The following is a 6,806-nucleotide window of genomic DNA, read 5'->3' on the forward strand; positions in this document are numbered from 1 at the left end:
ACCTATCTTCTTGCACGTCAACCTTCACATGTGGTTAGAGAGGAAGCTTCGCTAACTGTGAAAATCTCCCGTCACTGTTGATCGGCATGTTATTTCCTTGGTTTACACATTATCTTAGCCCCGCTTGTGCTGAAGGACATTTCCTTTTTTTCATTCAGGATCAGGCCACAGGACATACATGAAAAAAGATTATCTAAGAAGCTTTGATAAAGGAAAGGAACAAAATTTTACATTAGACCTCCTGAGACAGCTGCCAGTAACTCAATGTAATTAAAAAAAAAAAAAATCTCAGACTAGTCTCCCAAATGTAGCTGAGTTAGTTAAAGCTGCACTTTACCAAACTACTGGGTCAGATGAATCCACAGAAAATGATCTTATGTTCCTCTTAGCTATATGGAGCATTTCAGTGTCTTTTAGCTCATTGTTTTGGTTTTACACCCACTGTCTTGTTTCTGCAGTTGGGTCAAGCTTTTTTTTAGCTGTAGCTTGCAGCTCTTGCAGAAAAGCTAGATAGATAAAGCTAAACCTGCATGATGCACTTTGCCATGCACTTATCAGCAGACAAATTTAATGATTATCTGGTGAACATTACTCTCTATGTGGTCTGTGTCTAGTCGGGGAAACCCTTGGTAACATGTTCAACATTTCCTGCTTTGCTCAGCAGCTTTATCATTATATTGTTTAATCTGCAATCTCAGCTGTGATGAATACAATGCCCCTCCTTCAGCATCTTCATGGCAACTGATAGGAACAAGAGTCAGTCAGCAATTCATGAAGAGGAACAGGAAAATGTCTCTTCAGTCAACAAATAAAAGTACCCTTTACATTTATTAAAATGTTCCTGGTTTGAAGCGTATGTATCTTTTGGCTTAAATCAATATATTGTCAGCCAAAATGTGTTATATATTGTTATACAACACCTTAATCACAGCATTTATCACAAATTCTATGGCTTAGTTCACTTAGACAAAATATCTATGAAATCTAAATCATGGAAAAAACCTATGGGTTGCAAAGTTTTGAAATAGAGGACTGTTTGAAAAATATCGACAGGCAGAGCAGAAGTGGTTTGTGGTGCACGTTTTTCCCTAAAATGCAAAAACACATTTAATGTGAAAATCTAATAGATTCCACATTGTAGTACTAGTCTTTCTACATTACCACTACTGTGTAGTGAATACACAGAGAGCATTTAAATCAGCACACGAAAGCTGGGAAAGACAATGCTTGCTTTCTTAAAAAATGGTGAGCAACAAGAACAAAAAATATCAAACTATCAGATTTGTTTGACGATTTTTATGGCAGATTATACATGATTTGGTCTGAAAATCTGATATTACCCGATATTGTTTTCATGATGGTGCCACGGACAGTACAGTGGAAAGAGGAAAACAGCCTTTGACAAATGTGTCCTTTCTTCTAACATCAGTCCTAAAGGTAAATAGTGGTGGTTTCCATAAAATTTCTTTTTAGTTCAGCGCCTCTACTCTGGACACTCACTTGTCCATGTAACCCCGAGAGTCGACTCTCTTTAAGAGAGAACTGGCCAGTCTTTTACTCCACCTCTGTTTCTAATCTAGAGAGCTGGCTAACAGGTAAACTATTTTCAGTGAAGGTGGGTTATCTGGTGATGATATCTTAGTTTTAAGTTGTAGATTTCCTGCAGATTGCTAAAATCTTGTTTTTGAAGCAGTACAAGTAGAAAGTGAATTAAGCTTTTAGTCTTTTTCATGGTAAAGGTGATTGTGCTATAGATTCTACATGTATGTGCATCCATCCCCATTTTTTCTCTATAGTTTACTGCAGTTTTCGTCAGTTTTACTTTCCTGCCGTGAAAGTATGTTACTGCTGGAATCTAACATAGAATATACTGAAGACAGCTACCAAACTGTACAAAGCCACAGCTTAAGGTGAGTGTTTGATATCAAAAATGAAAATTCCCTCCCTGCCTACATCCTTGTTTCACTAGATGGTGCCATCCTCCTTTGGATACAGCCTAAGGGCTATAGATGTTTTTGATGATAAGGAATCCATGAAATTAAGTTATGGGTTATCTCGGAGTTAAAGGGGCACTAGGAAAACAATTTAGACACAAAACAGAAAAAAATTTACAAGGTAATTAATTCTCTCACAACTGATGTCTGTTTTTGCTTCTTAACTAAATTAGTTAGCTGTAAAGTTTGGGTCAGACAGTGATTTCTTCCTCCCAATCGAGCCTAACGCTAGTCAGCCATGAGCCTGTGGTAGAATGAAGGAAAACAATGAAAACTGAGCAAACTGGAGCTGCTGAATATCTAACACAGGCATAGTTTTCAGTCAGGCAAAGTTAGTATGTGCATCTGCACATACCTTTGTATGTATATTTCACCGAGACTGGAAAATGCCTTACAGGAATGTTCTGGCCATTATTAATACACGTTTCTGTGCCAAAAATAGTCTGAGAGCAATTATTTTGTCCAGCTGTCCAGAATATTCTAATACTCAAATCAATCTGAGAAAAATGCTTCCCTGTGAAACTCAACTCTACCGATCGTGGCTGGCGCTATACCCCATAGCCATCACACACTTCGGTCTCCACAAAAGGGCCACAAACCACATACCCAACACACACACAGTCAAAATGAGAGTTAACTCCGTCAAAAAGGACAATCTCCTGTATGCCTGACCCCCATTTCCTCTTCCAACCTCAACGTCTCAGACCGAAGGGGCGGTTTCATCATGTGGTAATTAATATTCTAGGGAAGAGTGAAGCATCAGGAAACAATTATTCAATAGTATATGGATGTAAATGCACACTGTGTCCACACAAAAACACATGCATGCACCAGCGCATATATATCATTGTGATCGACTCTTCCAAGCTCAGGTTACTCTTAAACATTTAAGGCAACTGGAGCAAACGTATTGGAAGAAAGATAAAATCTAAAAGCACCTAAAATAAATTTTTACTATACATTAGTAGAGTGAACAATTATAAGTTAACAGCATCTATTATAGTTTCTATTCTTATGGAACTAGAAAAGTCTATCATGTAACAGTTCCCAGAAGTTAGCACACACCGATGTAAAACATCTTTTAACAGCATATTAAGTTTCCCTGTTTACATCAAACAAGGGAAATAGAAAGTAAGCAAACTGCCAAGTTTCACAGTGAGCAGCAGTACTAGGGATGAGCCGAGAGGTTTATAGCCAGCAGGGCAATACATACTAAATATGATGATTATTGACAGATGGACAAGATATGACATGAAATGACAGTTACATGATACAGCAAGATACTGTATATGTACTGTATACTTTTTATGACAAATGACTTAATATGAAAAAACTGAATGAAAGAAGATAAGATTTGATAGCATAAACAGAGTGCTAAGATGTTGCACAACATCATATCACAGGACACAGCCTGAGTCACGGTTTGCTATAAAGTGACTCAATGACATATTCTGCAGCTACATAGTGCCCTCTAGAGTTTAAGGGACACCACAGAATAAGACTGAAACTACCACATATGTAAACTAAGTGATTCAGACTTATGTAAAACACACTGAATCGCCTTGATTTTGAAAGGTGCCATATAAATAAACATCTTTAAACTAGACTCTGTGTGCAGCAACATTAGTTGCTGATTTTTGACGTACATTAAACAGGGAGTGTAAATATGTATTTTTGTGGAAAAGCAGTGTTTAAATAGGCCCATAGATCTCAGATGTCATATTTATATGCTCCAATTCGGCAGTTTGATAGATTGCAAGGTGGCTTTCTAGTTAGATTCACACTGTGGAGAAACCACATGTTGGATCACCACCACAACTTTACGGCCCACTAAAATGTTCTTAAGCCAGACACTTAACCCACACATACTCACACATAAGACACTTTAGCTAAAACTAGAAGCATAAAATGTATATGCAAAAATCATACTGGTTATACATGTGTGGGGCTTGCATTAAATTACAGGTTATTTTTTTATAACTACAGAGCACATCTTGCACAGTGACAGGAAGGATGGGCAAGGTGGGTCATGTGGGGCAGCCATGTATTGATTTAAACCAAATGGATGCCACATTCGGGTTAAGCAGCCCATCCTGCTCCCCACTGGAGACTGACACACAACTCCTGTCTGTATCCATACTCTCCGCTGGCTCTGACCCAGTCTGTCTGGTAATTGGGATCAGATGAGTGGCAGCAAAAACGAGGCAACCTGGGTTCTCCGGGACCCACAGTAACCTGGAAGCATTTATTTTATGGAAAAGATGTTTAGTTAAAGTGCAGCACTGCGGCCCAGCCCCTCTAATGACTCTCCAGTTCTTTAGCCCTGGCCTGGAGACAGAACTATGTGATGGATATGACTGGTGAAACAGGGACACACACACACACACACACACACACACGCACGCACGCTTCCATCACCATGCGCTCTGATGGATATGACTGGTGAAAGCTCTGAACACTGTTTCCTGAGTCCTTCACTTCCTTCCTCCCAGGCCTCAGTCAGCCAAGCTCAGCCGGGTTTCACTAGACTCAGGCAGGATTGGATTGCAGATTAACAGGCTTCCTGTCCAATCCGTTGGCTACATTCATCTGCTTATCTAACGGTCACTTTTATTTATGAGCGAGTGGTGACACTATTGAGGATGAATGAGTCTATTCGGGATGGATGAGATCCTGGAAGCTGGGGGTGTGTGTTTAGATCTAGAATGTGACAGCTGTCTATTGTGGAAATAATTTAGGAAAAATTAAAAAATCTTATCCAAAAGAACGCTGTGTCCACGGGTGTCCACATGCATGCATTTTTTTTTTATATTGAACAGCTTCCACCAGCCATTCACTTGTGTATTATGTTTTTGCGTTGTTGAACTTGGGCAGACAGGATTTAAATATTCTTGAAGCAGCTTTTGTGCTGTATATTAACAAGCCATATTAAGTCCTAAATGTCTTTTAAAAAACAAACAAACAAAAATCTGCCAGTGTAGGAAAATATTCCCACTATACAAATTCAGTACAAACTCTCTTGATGCAAGAATTTTCAAGTGTCAAGTGTTTTTCTTTTCTTGGTTCTAGTGGAACCATCTGCCTTCTGTCATGTTTGAATAAACTCAATAGGATTTTTATTGGAAACATTTTGAATAATTCTTCAGCAGTGGCAGATTTTTAAAATGTGAAGAAAATTACCTGATAAACCACTTTTTACAATAATATATATTTTTTAATAATAATAAATTCAGCAAATATTTCACCTGTTGGAGCAATCACAGGAAACATTTCCCTGCCTGTGTTTGGTCAAAGACACATCCATTTAGTCATCTGAACAAGCCAAAAACTAAAAAGGACTGGATATTATTTTCCAAAAATACTGCCAGAATTTAATGTAAAATGGTTAATATTTCAACAAACAGTAGGTCATGCCAGACAGATTTTCTTTTCATTAGTTTTTCTTCAAGACTAACTCTTAGTACAAGTGCTTTTTTTAAGCGGTTTAGACACAGAGATACATTTCTACATTGAGTCCATTGTCATTTCCTCAACCATCCTATAACTACAGGTCTCCAACACCACCCTCCCCACACCTCTCATCTTCCTCCCTCCCTCTTTCTCCCTCTCTCCTGCTGGCAGCCCTTGATTACACTTGTCTCCTGGGGGAAGGTTTAAACTCCTCAGAGATAGTAATATCGAGGGCACTACTGGCTAGTCACTTCAGATCAGGGTGGGGGGAGGAAATGGCGACGGACATAAAGCTAAATATATAATTCCTCCCATGCCGGTAATCACGATGTCCAGACGATTTGAAATGACAGTTTAACCACTTTAGACTGAGGAACGCTTTGTTCAGATCTGAGAAGCAGGAGGTGTGTGTGTGTGTAAGCGTGTGTGTTGGAGAGTCTGGTTGGTCCCTGTGATGGTTGGGGAGCCTCCTTGTGGGTACAGAGGCTCTCCAAAGGGGCCCGTGTGGTCCTCTCTGGATGCACGTGTAGGTGGAGGGGGGCGCACGTTCCATTGGCTCACAGACCAGACAGGAGCAATTCTGTGAATGACTGACACGCCAAGAGCTCCGGAAGGAAACACTCTCGCTGCCCGGTATTAGTTTACCTGATTATTAGGATATCCAGCTTCCTCCTAAAATGGCCGCCCATTTCCCTGTTAGAGGCTGTAAGAGCACCCACCTGGATTAGTCCCAAACGTGGTCTGCATTACACCAGGCACACCAAGGCCTCATGCCACACAGCTCAACCAATTACATCTATAAATATTAATAGGCTAATCTGCACATATTCTTTTCCTCTGAGCTTGTTACTACATGACTGAAAGGGTCAGAGACACTCTTGTGAACATCAAATCCATTTAAATTTTAAGTTCAATTTGCATATTCAGAGATTTTTCGCTCTCAGTATGTCTTTTCCCCATCATCACATTGCAAGAGGAGAGTGCATTTTGTATTCACGCGCTGATTGGATCCTTGATGAGATCTTCAGGGTGGCTTCACACACTCTGGTGCTCTTTACACTCCAGAGGTGATGAGAAGAGAGAGAGAAGGAGGGGAAGGGAGGTTTGAGTGTATGTGTGTGTGTGTGCAGGATCGCTTCAATTCGTTCTACACTGAAGTGGCCTACTCTGTCGTCGCCCGGCTCTGGGGCCTACTCAGCGGTTCAGCTGAGCAACGCCGCACGGCTTTATGTTTAGTGTGTAATCACAGGCAGCACAAAGGGGGAGAGAACAAGCAGAGGGGCATCATATATACATTGTCTTCTATCTCACACACACACACACACTGTACAATATAATACAGGTCTTTCTGACATACTAGTA

Source organism: Mastacembelus armatus, chromosome 12 (assembly GCF_900324485.2).
Source record: "Mastacembelus armatus chromosome 12, fMasArm1.2, whole genome shotgun sequence".
Classification (NCBI taxonomy): domain Eukaryota; kingdom Metazoa; phylum Chordata; class Actinopteri; order Synbranchiformes; family Mastacembelidae; genus Mastacembelus; species Mastacembelus armatus.